Here is a 15,524-nt window from a genome sequence, read left to right as displayed (position 1 = left end):
GATGTTTTGTGAGACGGAGTACTGAGTAAGTTAGACAGTTGGTATATCGACCATAGGTTAATAAAATAAAGTTTCCCAGCATGGCCGTAAATGATTCGTTGAATGTAAATAAAACATGAAGAAAGGTAGGCAGGCATGCCTTCCGAATACGAGTTGTGTCTTAATCACGAAGTGAACACACTCGCTGAACTAAATAATTGAGATGTGCACTCCACCATCGGTTACAAACGTATGACACATGTTGCTTTGTTTCCTTAGAATTGACTTACATTAAGTATGAAATAGAGTTGACCACCACACTGAAAATTGAGAGATTTCCGTACTCTTCTCTCTTTTGAGGCTGGTGGCGAAAACAGCTTCCACTACCAGGCCACAAACCATTTACTTTCGCTTCAGTCGCTGCTACGGAAGCGAATTTTCTGATTGTTACTCTGAAACATGTAGGTTGCTGCTTTGTGATGGGGTTTGTATTTATCCACTCTTTCATTGTCTTTTTCAATTGTCTTCAAGCGTTTCGTTCACATGTATAGCTCTTACCAAAGTTCTCCTTCTGTTTCACTGTTTTTCATATTCTCTATAAAATATTCAGAAGTACTCCTACATCGTTCCACTCACTTTTATCTGTTCCAACACGTTTATTCCTTGCTACTATTAAATAATTACTGCGTAATACATCCTATGCATTCAACTCTCTGCAACACGGAAATACTGTGTGATACTTCTTACATCACCTCCAGGAGAAATTGCACGTTTGTTCTGGAAAAGTGGCGAGAGGAAACGCGAATTTCTGTAGAAGGCTTTTACACGAACTCTAATTAGGGGAGCATCACAAATCTAAGTCGTAACACTCGTTTTCGTGTCTGCAGATATGATTAGAGCGTGACGGCATACGCAGCTAATTGCTACATTCCGCAACTGTTTATTCCAATTCGAAGAGAATGACAAGTATGTGTATGATACATTCCGAAATACATAGATGAATTTTTCTCTCATGAAAAATTAAACGGTTTCAACTCTGAAATTAATCTCCATGTGTACGGAAAATCGGACGTATTACAGTCAGTCGATGACAGCGATAGGTAGGCTGCAGGCTGCTACTGCCATGGCACGCCATGACATATCACTCGCTCTGGACTTTCATCCTTCTTGCGCATGCGCCGAGAGCGGGAAGTCACAGATACCTCTGACTTTTTCACGACTGGTCTCCGCTTTCACCTGCGTGTTATGCTGTTGTGTCACTTACGATGCCAGACAAACCTGAGCAAAGAATTCTCAGCATGAGACAGCATACCCGGATGTGGTGTGTCTCGTTTCCAAAGAAACCTGTCGGTTTGAAAAAAGCCGCGATATGGAAGTAATAATCTGTAAGAATATGTATGAAGGTGGAAAACAGAGCGAAGCAGTGCCGTGGTAAAACACTGGACTACTATTCGCTAGGACGGCGGTTGAAATTCCAGTTTGACTATTCAGATTCAGATTTTCTGTGATTTCCCTAAATTGTATTAAGCAAATGCCAGGATGTCTCGCCTGAAAAGAGCCAGACCGATGTCCTTTCCCTTCCTTCCCTAACCCGTGCTTTTGCTCAGCCTCTAACGACTTCGTCCTTCTTTTCTTCGCAGAAGCATTCTCTGGACGTGATTTTTGTTGTGACTTGGCAAGACAGACAAGCCACTGTGAGGTAGTCGAAAGGCACGCGTTTAAGCTCACGCAGGCTGGCGTGAGGTCTGGAACAGTTAAAGGAGTTGAGTCTAGTAAAAAAGTACGTAGCTTCTGGAATACTTAACTTTAATCCATAATTGGTGAACATCGGTCTGACGGTACATGCATCACAAGATAAATAGCAAATGATAATGGCGCCTTGCTAGGTCGTAGCAAATGACGTAGCTGAAGGCTATGCTAACTATCGTCTCGGCAAAAGAGAGCGTAATTTGTCAGTGAACCATCGCTAGCAAAGTCGGCTGTACAACTGGGGCGAGTGCTAGGACGTCTCCCTAGACCTGCCGTGTGGCGGCGCACGGTCTGCAATCACTGACAGTGGCGACACGCGGGTCCGACGTATACTAACGGACCGCGGTCGATTTAAGGGCTACCACCTAGCAAGTGTGGTGTCTGGCGGTGACACCACAATTTTAATTATAAAGATTTTGTTCTTGAGAACTGATATGATCTCAAGTTTCCTTACTGAGAGTGAGTAGATCAGGGCCGGCCGGTGTGGCCGAGTGGTTCTAGGCACTTCAGTCTGGAACCGCGCGACCGCTACGGTCGCAGATTCGAATCCTGCCTCGGGCATGGATGTGTGTGATGTCCTTAGGTCAGTTAGGTTTAAGTAGTTCTAAGTTCTAGGGGACTGATGACCTCAGATGTTAAGTCTCATAGTGCTCAGAGCAATTTGAACCATTTGAAGTAGATCAGGACAGCAAATACTTAAGTAATGCCTTTGCAATTTCCCTACGTCTCTACCAGAAAATCCTCTTTCCACCTCCATATCGTAGGCACGGCGAAATGCACTAATCTTGAGTGTATTACAGGGGAGAGAGTGACTGGGCAGGTTTCTTGTACCCAAAAACTGGATCTTTTTGACTGAGAGAGACAACCCCGACAGAAAATCAGGAATGCTGGTAGGTCTCGGTGTAACAGTCCATCGCCCTGTGGAAAGGTCAGTGATAGAGGAATAAAGAAACACAACAAGTTTCCAACACAGTTGAGGAACACGTTGAGATTTACATACGGCCACCCTCACAAGAAATGGCGTAAAGGATTAGGAAGTTCAAAAGGACAGTGTTTATGAACGTAAGATATTCTAGGAACAAACATTAAAGAACTGCATCTAAAAAATATAAATAAAAATTAGAAACATAAATTTAGCAGTCATTACCGAGACTGAAATTAACCTTAAAGGTACAAAGGATCTCACAGAATACACCATGGTACATTTCGGAATGAAACACGTTCTTTGAGCACAATTTAGGAAAACAATTTTTGAAGTCAGGAAATGGAAGTATAGAACATTGTCATATTCGTATATTAATCACATTGTGTGTGTGTGTGTGTGTGTGTGTGTGTGTGTGTGAAATCTTATGGGACTTACCTGCTAAGGTCATCAGTCCCTAAGCTTACACACTACTTAACCTAAAGTATCCTAAGGACAAACACACACACCCATGCCCGAGGGAGGATTCGAACCTCCACCGGGACCAGCCGCACAGTCCATGACTGCAGCGCCTAAGACCGCTCGGCTAATCCCGTGCGGCAATTAATCACATTCAGCAAGACACCTAATGATACGTGATTGAGGGCACTTTTTGTACCACTAACTGAGCCCGCCAACCCTGTTTCACTCACGAATAGCGCGTGAGAAGAATGATTCTCGGTAATTCTCTGTATTGGCTCTAATTTCTCGAATTTTCTGACGTGGTCATTACGCGAGACGTATGTGGGGGGGAAGTAACATGTTGTACGATTCTTCCCGGAAAGTTCTCTCTCGAAATTTGAATAGTAAATCTCTCCGTGATGCCAACCCCTCTCTTGTAACGTCTGCCAGTGGAGTTTGTTGCGCATCTCCAAAACGCTCTCGCGCCGGTTAAACGATACTGTGACGAAACACGATGCAAAGAGCCATTCATAAACTGTACCAGTTCTTTCCCGATTACAGTTTACTGAGCTTAAAACATTAGAAGAAAGTAATAGCAATGAAAACGTATACATAGATCAAATGTAATATTGATATTAAATCATTTCGAAAAGTTTCTCATTTTAGTTGTTTAGGTGGCGATATCAGTAATAATCATGCGTCTTGAGGTTGAAGCTCACTCTTGCGACCGGACCGTAGTTACCACTGCTACACGTCGTACAAATTTTGTCTAAGTCAATTTCTTTACAGTTAGTTACAGGAAGATTTATTTTCATAGAAAAATATTTGTTATATTTAGAGCTAGAGTCCGTTCTTGGATCATGCAAAAGATGGAGGTTAAGGACATTGATTTGTAATTTTGATTATAATTGTTATGAATTTACTGAACCTAACAACAACAACAGATGACGTCCCGGGATTGCAGTAGGACGTCGTTCGCTGTCAGGCACAATATGTCATCTGGGTACCAGCCTGAAACCGAACACTAACATCTACTTACGAGATCACAAAATTTATTCTATGAATTTCGTTCAACTGTCAAGATTGTAATTGCAAGACCTGAGAGGCAGATGGGTTACAATGATCCCATCGCATGGTCCCCGCGCACTCGTGATGTCAAACCATTAGACTTTTTTCTTGTGGAGTTACGCCAAGTATCGCATATACACAGAACCTGTTAATGACAATGCTACCCTTCGTGAAAAAATCAATAAAGCAATTAGAACTGTTGACAGAACCTGTTAATGACAATGCTACCCTTCGTGAACAAATCAATAAAGCAATTAGAACTGTTGATGCTGCAATGCAGACCCGCACTCAGGGCGAAACTCGAATATCGTCTTCACGTTCTACGAGCTGCGACTGCGACACAGATTGGAACTCTGTCATAACAGAAACAAACTGCTAAAACTTGTAAAACAACAAGAGACGTATTCTTAATGAACGTAGAATTCTGAGGAAGAGAAGCATTGTGTGGAGGTCAGCACCGAGCGATCAATTTGGCTAATCGGCCAGAAGTAGAGACTTAAAAGAATTCCAGGAAATATCTACTTACAAGTTGAAGCTGATGGTTGAAAATTTAGCCATCGTTTTTCTCTGAATGTTAGAAAATTTCGAGCTCTTCCGCCAAATCTAACCTACACCCTTTTACTTCTTTGTGTAAAATTACAGTATCCTCCAAATTCTTCGTACTGTGACCAGCAATAAATAAATATTCATCGAAGATAGAATTGTATGCATTACCATCTTTCTTTCCCCAATAGACGTACTTTACATGTCACCTTGATTGCTCTAGCAGTTTGTCCAACATAGAAACTGGGTCAATTACTACAGATCATTTTTTAAATGCCAGAATTTGAGAACAGATCCTCAGGTTCTTTGACGGTACGCACAAGGTGTTTCTTTAGGTTATTATCAGTAGAAAAAGTTACATTGCATTTATATTTTTTCATCAAAGGGTGTTTAATGCTAGAGAACACATTGCCTAAAAACGGGAAGGAAATGAATTTATTCTTGTCCTCTTTACTGTAAGCGGATCTGTTACCTTATAGTTTTGGTAGTTTTGTTACTAAGGATACCATCGACTACATTGTTAGCAGCAATGGATTTTATAACATTAATTTCATTTTGTAGATTACTTGGAGACAGGAGCGTTGCTATGGCGCGATGGATAGCGGAATGAAAAAATGCTAATCTGTGTGCTCGTGGGTGAGAAGTATCATCTGGGATAATATTACCGAATAATTTGCCTTATGGAAAACTTTAAAGCTGATGCTGTTATCTACCATAGATATTTTAAGATCGAGGGAGTTTAGCTCCGCGTTTTCATTCTCAATTTCTTTTCTGAAGCATATTTTCTCGTTGAAGCTGCTGAACGTGCTCAAAAATTGTTCTAGTTATTGGTCATTGCCGTCAAAGGCAATAATTATATCGCCTACATAACGAGCATAAAAGCGTTTGTAATTCTGAGCTAGAACTGAAAGAAAGCACTTTCCAGAGAATTCACGATGGTGTCAGCTAAGATTACGGCGAAAGGGCTATCCATTGCTAGGCCATATGATTGTCGGTAAAATTTATCACTGATTGTCAGATAATTATGTTTAAGTACCACCTGTAACAAATTAATAAGCTCGGTGATTTTTATCTCAATTAATTTTGTATAATGTAATAAATTCTTCTCGATAATGCTGAGAGTCAGATCAGTAGGTACACTAATGTAAAGACTCGATATGTCAAATGAGACCATCATAGTGCCCAGTGTACACTTTATTGCTTTTATTTTGTTGACACGAGTCTTTGATTCTGTAATGAAGCAGCCTAGCTAAACTATGGTGTGCACTCCCTATGCCCTGTAGGACGTGCAGGGTCGCCTCCTACCAGAGGTAACTAGTGTCTCTACTGAACCAGTCGGGGCATGTCACCAGCTCTGAACGTGATATATTGACGCTCTATACGACCTGTAGCTACGTTTGATATTTAAATGTCAGTTACTGCTTTTATATGAAACAAAACAAACGAGCACCTTCCGAACAGACCTTGAAGGCCCAACCGTACCGACTGGCCGCCGTGTCCTCCTCATCCCTTGGCGTCACTGGATACGGATGAGCATGTGATCAGCACACCGCTCTCCCGGCCGTTGACAGTTTTCGTGACCGGTACCGGTACTTCTCAACCAAGTAGCTCCTGAGTTCACCTCACAAGGGTTGAGTGCACCCCGTTTCCCAACAGCACTCGGCAGACCAGGTTAGCGACCCAGCCAAGTGCTAGCCAAACCCGACAGCTGCGATCTGATGGGAACCAGTGTTACCGCTGCGGCAAGGCCATTGTCACTACTTCTATACAATATAATGTATTTAAATGGTGATTAAGTGATGACATGCACTAGACAGAGTCAACGACTCTCACATTGACTATAGATGATGTGATTTTCGTGACTATACATCTCCAAAAAGAATTTTGGAACATGTCCTGTAATTTTGCTTACTGTATTGCTACTATCTTTGTTTCACTCAGAATGTCGTAATCTTGTTAGTAGATATTACATCTTATGAAGAAGACGGTTTTAGAACCGCCGAAACCATGGAAATTTGAAATTTGTGGCAAGGTCTATGGGACCAAACTGCTTACTTCATCGGTCCCTAGGCTTACACTCTACTTAATCTACTTTTAATTAATGTACGCTAAGGACAACACACACACCCATGCCCGAGGGAGGACTCCAACCTCCGACGGGGGGAGGGGCGAGAATCGTGACAAGGCGCCCCTGACCGCACGGCTACCCCGCGTGGCAGCAACCATGGTCAATGTTTAATAAACCTGTATTTTGCATCTGGTTGGTTGTTATTTCTAATACATTGGAGCTCTTGCATGCACAGTTGCAGAAGCGCAGCCATGGCAAAATCTTGGTATCCCTGAATATTTATTATTCCACATGAGACACCTTGCATACAATGAGAGTCCGAACAGAAAGCCACTTTAAATTTAGTGATACTTATCTTTAAGTTTACATGACTTTATATGTGGAATTTAATGTTTCACATTCTCACTCACATCAACTTGTTTCAGTATCAGACTGTGAAACGAACATTTGAATATAAATTACAAGTCTCTAAAGTGTTAAGACACGCATAAGAGAGTCTCCTTAACCTTTGATGTCTACATTAGCGTCACTCTGACCCTCGAGTTTTTTCTTCGTTACTGTGCATGTGTCACTGCATATATACAGCCCGCTGCCACAAATGTAAATTCGGCTATGAGTGAGATGTAGTAGAGGACGGACTTTTGAAGGTGTGAGGCTGTTGTTTAATTAATCTCATAGAAAAAATTTTTGAACGGTCACTGTGACCCTGGAGGACACGTTGTGTAACTGTTCTGTCGCTGAGTGTCAAATACATTTATGTGACAGTAGCACGTACGAATGACAATTTGCTAACGGAAGATGCTATACGGGAAGCACTGTTAGAAGAACTCAGCTGTGAAAGTGACGTAAATGATTTTCGTGATGAAAGTAATTCTGAAGCTGATACTCTTGCAGCAGTTATGGGCAATGGTGAAACTGATCACTCTACCGAATCTTTAGACCTCGATGAAGAAAATACAGTCGACCACCTCAAGAACTGTCATTGTTGGAACACAGCTCTCTCTAATAGTTCAGGCCTGCCAGCTGCCGATTAACGTGCAGTCCATATTCCAAGGGTGTGGAAATAATGAATGAACGGATTCATGAATAACTGAGAGAGGTGAAATACCATGAGTTTAGTGCATGAGAGTCCAATTTCATTATAAAATATTCTATTTTCAGGCAGTTTCTTCCAGAAAATAATTGAGGGTCACTGTGACACTCGTGCATACTTCGTGTGACAACTTCGGAGGTGTACATTGCTAGCGTTAATTATCTCAAAGTAAGCTGACGTTAACAAGTCATTTTGAAACATACGCAGTTCTTCTCTCATATACCCAAGGTGGGCACAGCGCCGCCCACCAGAATGGGAGTGCAGCGTTCTAACCATTGCGGGACCCCGCTCATTAACAGGCTTTAAGTGCGATAGGTTATTCGATATCAGGGCTAGTCTGATAAAAACATTTCCGAAAGCTCATAGTTACACCTGTGGACCGTTCATCGTCAGCTGAATGCTGGAATGGTTTACGAAACAAGACTCAATTGTTTTTCAGACCAAGCTTTTGAACAGTTTTAAAGATTTTGACCTCGAGGAGTTATTAAGTTTTAAGCTACTTTCCTTCCTTCAACCAGGCAAAGCGCATTCTGCAAGTTACACTTAATTTACACATTAGTGAAATTGATTCAGTTTATTAAATAACGAATCCGTTTAGTATTTTGGAGTGAGTAGATTCATTTGTTCGCACCACTGGAAATTAAATGATGATGACACTTACAAGACGTCTCTACCGACAGGTAGAAGAGCAATCGCGTTGTAATAACACATCGACCACAACGGGGACAGCAGTCTATCCGATTAATGATCGCATTGATAGTTTTCGTCGTGTTTAATGCTCTCACTCATATCTACGCTTTGCAAGCAAGAGTGCTAGTATGAGTACAGATATGATCTTGTTCACGTATCACTGACAGTGGTAGCCGATTTGAACAGGGTTTATAAAATGCTTTATAGTCAGCTGGCAATCAAGGCGGAAGGAAATCGCAATTACGCAGAATTGGGCCTATTAGTCAACATGATATTCAACATAAGAGACAACTTACAGTCTTCGAAAACAAATTTTACGTAAGTTCTTTAAATAAATTTGTCGCCTACCTGATTCAAAAGCTTACCTTCCCGCGTCTAAATCTAAACTTCTTAGTCCACCTTACGGTATTTCTCGGAGAATATTTCTGATACCACTAGTTTCGCCAATTTCTGGTCATAGTCAATTCGCGGGACATAGGTGATAGGAAGAAAAATTCTGACCATTAAAATTGCTAAACCACGAAGACGACGAGCTACAGACGTGAAATTTAACCCACAGGAAGAAGATGCTGTGATATGCAAATGAGTAGCTTTTCAGAGCATTCACACAAGTTTGGCGCCGGAGGCGACACCTACAACGTGCTGACATGAGGAAAGTTTCCAACCGATTTCTCATACGCAAACAGCAGTTGCCTGGTGAATCGTTGTGATGCCTCGTGTAAGGAGGAGAAATGCGTACCATTTTCCGCCTTTGATAAAGGTCGGATTGTAGCCTATCGCGATTGCGGTTTATCGTATCGCGACATTGCTGCTCGCATTGGTCGAGATCCAATGACTGTTAGCAGAATATGGAATCGGTGGGTTCAGGAGGGTAATACGGAACGCAGTGCTGGACCCCAGCGGCCTCGTATCACTAGCAGTCGAGATGACAGGCATCTTATCGCAAGGCTGTAACGGATCGTGCAGCCACGTCTCGATCCCTGATTCAACAGATGGGGACGTTTACAAGACAACAACCATCTCCACGAACAGTTCGACGACGTTTGCAGCAGCATGGAGTATCAGCTCGGAGACCATGGCTGCGGATACCCTTGGCGCTGCATCACAGACAGGAGGCCTGCGATGGTGTACTCAACGACGAACGTGGTGCACGAATAGCAAAACGTCATTATTTCGGATGAATCCAGGTTCTGTTTGCAGCATCATGATGGTCGCATACGTGTTTGGCGCCATCGCGGTGAACGCACATTAGAAGCGTGTATTCGCCATCGCCATACTGGCGTACCACCCGGCGTGATGGTAAGGGGGGCCATTGGTTACACGTCTCGGTCACCTCTTGTTCGCTTTGACGGCACTTTGAACAGACGTATTAAGCCCCGTGGCTCTACCCTTCATTCGATTCCTGTGAAAGCCTTCATTTCAGCAGGATAATGCACGACCGCATGTTGCAGGTCCTGTACGGGCCTTTCTGGATACAGAAAATGTTCGACTGCTGCCCTGCCCAGCACATTCTTCAGATCTCTCACCAATTGAAAACGTCTGGCCAATGGTGGCCGAGCAACTGCCTCGTCACAATACGCTAGTCACTACTCTTGATGAACTGTGGTGTCGTGTTGAAGCTGCATGGGCAGCTGTACCTGTACAAGCCATCCAAGCTCTGTTTGACTGAATGCCCAGTCGTATCAAGGCCGTTATTACGGCCAGAGGTGGTTGTTCTGGGTACTGATTTCTCAGTATCTATGCACCCAAATTGCGTGAAAATGTAATCAAATGTCAGTTCTAGTGTAGTATATTTGTCCAATGAATACCCGTTTATCATTTGCATTTCTTCTTGGTGTAGCAATTTTAATGGCCAGTAGTGTAATATGTTGCGGATTGTTCTGCGTAAGGCTGTCACGGCTATTAAGCCAACCGCTGCCGCTCTTGTTGTAATCTTCTCTATGTCTTCTGATAATTATATTTAGTAATGATTCCAGATACTCAAGAAGCTGTCGAACAACTGTTATGTAAATCATTTCTTTCGAAGTTGAACAACATTTCTTAATGATTCTTCCAATGAATCTGAGTCTGACGTCTGCTTTTCTTAAAATTAATTTTAAGTTGTCATTCCACTTTAGGTCTCCTGGGACGGCCTGTACTTCCAAGGCAAAGGTTTCAAGGTTTCACGTTAAAAAAACTCCTGACCGTGTGCCTGATTGACGCGTTCCCCCGATTAAACACCTCCAACAGCTCCAACGTCAGGCGCGTAATGGGGCCCCTTAGGGATATGGCAGCAAAAGAGGGGAAGAAAACCATTGTGCACTCCGTGTGCATACCGGGGGGAGTCATTCCAGATGTGGAAAGGGTCCTTCCGGATGCCATGAAGGGTGCAGGGGGCACCCATCTGCAGGTGGTCGCTCATGTCGGCACCAATGATGTGTGTCGCTATGGATCGGAGGAAATCCTCTCTGGCTTCCGGCGTCTATCTGATTTGGTGAAGACTGCCAGTGTCGCTAACGGGATGAAAGCAGAGCTCACCATCTGCAGCATCGTCGACAGGACTGACTGCGGACCTTTGGTACAGAGCCGAGTGGAGGGTCTGAATCAGAGACTGAGATGGTTCTGCGACCGTGTGGGCTGCAGATTCCTCGACTTGCGCCATAGGTTGGTGGGGTTTCGGGTTCCGCTGGATAAGTCAGGAGTCCACTACACGCAGCAAGCGGCTACACGGGTAGCAGGGGTTGTGTGGCGTGGACTGGGCGGTTTTTTAGGTTAGATGGCCTCGGGCAAGTACAGAAAGGGCAACAGCCTCAAATGGTGCGGGGCAAAGTCAGGAAATGCGGGGACCAAGCAGCAATCGGTATTGTAATTGTAAACTGTCGAAGCTGCATTGGTAAAGTACCGGAACTTCAAGCGCTGATAGAAAGCACCGAAGCTGGAATCGTTATAGGTACAGAAAGCTGGCTGGAGCCAGAGATAAATTCTGCCGAAATTTTTACAAAGGCACAGACGGTGTTTAGAAAGGATAGATTGCATGCGACCGGTGGTGGATTGTTTGTCGCTGTTAGTAGTAGTTTATCCTGTAGTGAAGTAGAAGTGGATAGTTCCTGTGAATTATTATGGGTGGAGGTTACACTCCACAACCGAGCTAGGTTAATAATTGGCTCCTTTTACCGACCTCCCGACTCAGCAGCATTAGTGGCAGAACAACTGAGAGAAAATTTGGAATACATTTCACATAAATTTTCTCAGCATGTTATACTCTTAGGTGGAGATTTCAACTTACCAGATATAGACTGGGACACTCAGATGTTTAGGAAGGGTGGTAGGGACAGAGCATCGAGTGACATTATATTGAGTGCACTATCCGAAAATTACTTCGAGCAGTTAAACAGAGAACCGACTCGTGGAGATAACATCTTGGACCTACTGATAACAAACAGACCCGAACTTTTCGACTCTGTAAGTGCAGAACAGGGAATCAGTGACCATAAGGCCGTTGCAGCATCTCTGAATATGGAAGTTAATAGGAATAAAAAAAAGGGAGGAAGGTTTATCTGTTTAGCAAGAGTAATAGAAGGCAGATTTCAGACTACCTAACAGATCGAATCCAAAATTTCTGTTCCGACACTGACAATGTTGAGTGTTTATGGAAAAAGTTCAAGGCAATCGTAAAATGCGTTTTAGACAGGTACGTGCCGAGTAAAACTGTGAGGGACGGGAAAAACCCACCGTGGTTCAACAACAAAGTTGGGAAACTACTGCGAAAGCAAAGAGAGCTTCACTGCAAGTTTAAACGCAACCAAAACCTCTCAGACAAACAGAAGCTAAACGATGTCAAAGTTAGCGTAAGGAGGGCTATGCGTGAAGCGTTCAGTGAATTCGAAAGTAAAATTCTATGTACCGACTTGACAGAAAATCCTAGGAAGTTCTGGTCTTACGTTAAATCAGTAAGTGGCTCGAAACAGAATATCCAGACACTCCGGGATGATGATGGCATTGAAACAGAGGATGACACGCGTAAAGCTGAAATACTAAACACCTTTTTCCAAAGCTGTTTCACAGAGGAAGAGCCGGCCAGAGTGGCCGAGTGGTTAAAGGCGCTACAGTCTGGAACCGCACGACCGCTACGATCGCAGGTTCGAATCCTGCCTCGGGCACGGATGTGTGTGATGTCCTTAGGTTAGTTAGGTTTAAGTAGTTCTAAGTTCTAGGGGACTTATTACCACAGCAGTTGAGTCCCATAGTGCTCAGAGCCAATTGAACCATTTGAACCACAGAGGAAGACCGCACTGCAGTTCTTTCTCTAAATCCTCGCACAAACGAAAAAATGGCTGACATAGAAATAAGTGTCCATGGAATAGAAAAGCAACTGGAATCACTCAACAGGGGAAAGTCCACTGGACCTGACGGGATACCAATTCGATTCTACACAGAGTACGCGAAAGAACTTGCCCCCCTTCTAACAGCCGTGTACCGCAAGTCTCTAGAGGAACGGAGGGTTCCAAATGATTGGAAAAGAGCACAGGTAGTCCCAGTCTTCAAGAAGGGTCGTCGAGCACATGCGCAAAACTATAGACCTATATCTCTGACATCGATTTGTTGTAGAATTTTGGAACATGTTTTTTGCTCGAGTATCATGTCGTTTTTGGAAACCCAGAATCTACTCTGTAGGAATCAACATGGATTCCGGAAACAGCGATCGTGTGAGACCCAACTCGCTTTATTTGTTCCTGAGACCCAGAAAATATTAGATACAGGCTCCCAGGTAGATGCTATTTTCCTTCACTTCCGGAAGGCGTTCGATACAGTTCCGCACTGTCGCCTGATAAACAAAGTAAGAGCCTACGGAATATCAGACCAGCTGTGTGGCTGGATTGAAGAATTTTTAGCAAACAGAACACAGCATGTTGTTATCAATGGAGAGACGTCTACAGACGTTAAAGTAACCTCTGGCGTGCCACAGGGGAGTGTTATGGGACCGTTACTTTTCACAATATACACTCCAGGAAATTGAAATAAGAACACCGTGAATTCATTGTCCCAGGAAGGGGAAACTTTATTGACACATTCCTGGGGTCAGATACATCACATGATCACACTGACAGAACCACAGGCACATAGACACAGGCAACAGAGCATGCACAATGTCGGCACTAGTACAGTGTATATCCACCTTTCGCAGCAATGCAGGCTACTATTCTCCCATGGAGACGATCGTAGAGATGCTGGATGTAGTCCTGTGGAACGGCTTGCCATGCCATTTCCACCTGGCGCCTCAGTTGGACCAGCGTTCGTGCTGGACGTGCAGACCGCGTGAGACGACGCTTCATCCAGTCCCAAACATGCTCAATGGGGGACAGATCCGGAGATCGTGCTGGCCAGGGTAGTTGACTTACACCTTCTAGAGCACGTTGAGTGGCACGGGATACATGCGGACGTGCATTGTCCTGTTGGAACAGCAAGTTCCCTTGCCGTTCTAGGAATGGTAGAACGATGGGTTCGATGACGGTTTGGATGTACCGTGCACTATTCAGTGTCCCCTCGACGATCACCAGTGGTGTACGGCCAGTGTAGGAGATCACTCCCCACACCATGATGCCGGGTGTTGGCCCTGTGTGCCTCGGTCGTATGCAGTCCTGATTGTGGCGCTCACCTGCACGGCGCCAAACACGCATACGACCATCATTGGCACCAAGGCAGAAGCGACTCTCATCGCTGAAGACGACACGTCTCCATTCGTCCCTCCATTCACGCCTGTCGCGACACCACTGGAGGCGGGCTGCACGATGTTGGGGCGTGAGCGGAAGACGGCCTAACGGTGTGCGGGACCGTAGCCCAGCTTCATGCAGACGGTTGCGAATGGTCCTCGCCGATACCCCAGGAGCAACAGCGTCCCTAATTTGCTGGGAAGTGGCGGTGCGGTCCCCTACGGCCCTGCGTAAGATCCTACGGTCTTGGCGTGAATCCGTGCGTCGCTGCGGTCCGGTCCCAGGTCGACGGGCACGTGCACCTTCCGCCGACCACTGGCGACAACATCGATGTACTGTGGAGACCTCACGCCCCACGTGTTCAGCAATTCGGCGGTACGTCCACCCGGCCTCCCGCATGCCCACTATACGCCCTCGCTCAAAGTCCGTCAACTGCACATACGCTTCACGTCCACGCTGTCGCGGCATGCTACCAGTGTTAAAGACTGCGATGGAGCACCGTATGCCACGGCAAACTGGCTGACACTGACGGCGGCGGTGCACAAATGCTGCGCAGCTAGCGCCATTCGACGGCCAACACCGCGGTTCCTGGTGTGTCCGCTGTGCCGTGCGTGTGATCATTGCTTGTACAGCCCTCTCGCAGTGTCCGGAGCAAGTATGGTGGGTCTGACACACCGGTGTCAATGTGTTCTTTTTTCCATTTCCAGGAGTGTATATAAATGACCTAGTAGATAGTGTCGGAAGTTCCATGCGGCTTTTCGCGGATAATGCTGTAGAATACAGTGAAAGTTACAGCATTAGAAAATTGTAGCGAAATGCAGGAAGATCTGCAGCGGATAGGCACTTGGTGCAGGGAGTGGCAACTGACCCTTAACATAGACAAATGTAATGTATTGCGAATACATAGAAAGAAGGATCCTTTATTGTATGAATACATGATAGCGGAACAAACACTGGTAGCAGTTACTTCTGCAAAATATCTGGAAGTATGCGTGCGGAACGATTTGAAGTGGAATGATCATATAAAATTAATTGTTGGTAAGGCGGGTGCCAGGTTGAGATTCATTGGGAGAGTGCTTAGAAAATGTAGTCCATCAACAAAGGAGGTGGATTACAAAACACTCGTTCGACCTATACTTGAGTATTGCTCATCAGTGTGGGATCCGTACCAGATCGGGTTGACGGAAGAGATAGAGAAGATCCAAAGAAGAGCGGCGCGTTTCGTCACGGGGTTATTTGGTGACCGTGATAGCGTTACGGAGATGTTTAGCAAACTCAAGT

Source organism: Schistocerca americana, chromosome X, assembly GCF_021461395.2.
Source record: "Schistocerca americana isolate TAMUIC-IGC-003095 chromosome X, iqSchAmer2.1, whole genome shotgun sequence".
In the NCBI taxonomy this organism is placed as follows: domain Eukaryota; kingdom Metazoa; phylum Arthropoda; class Insecta; order Orthoptera; family Acrididae; genus Schistocerca; species Schistocerca americana.
Note: the sequence above shows the minus strand (reverse complement) of the source record.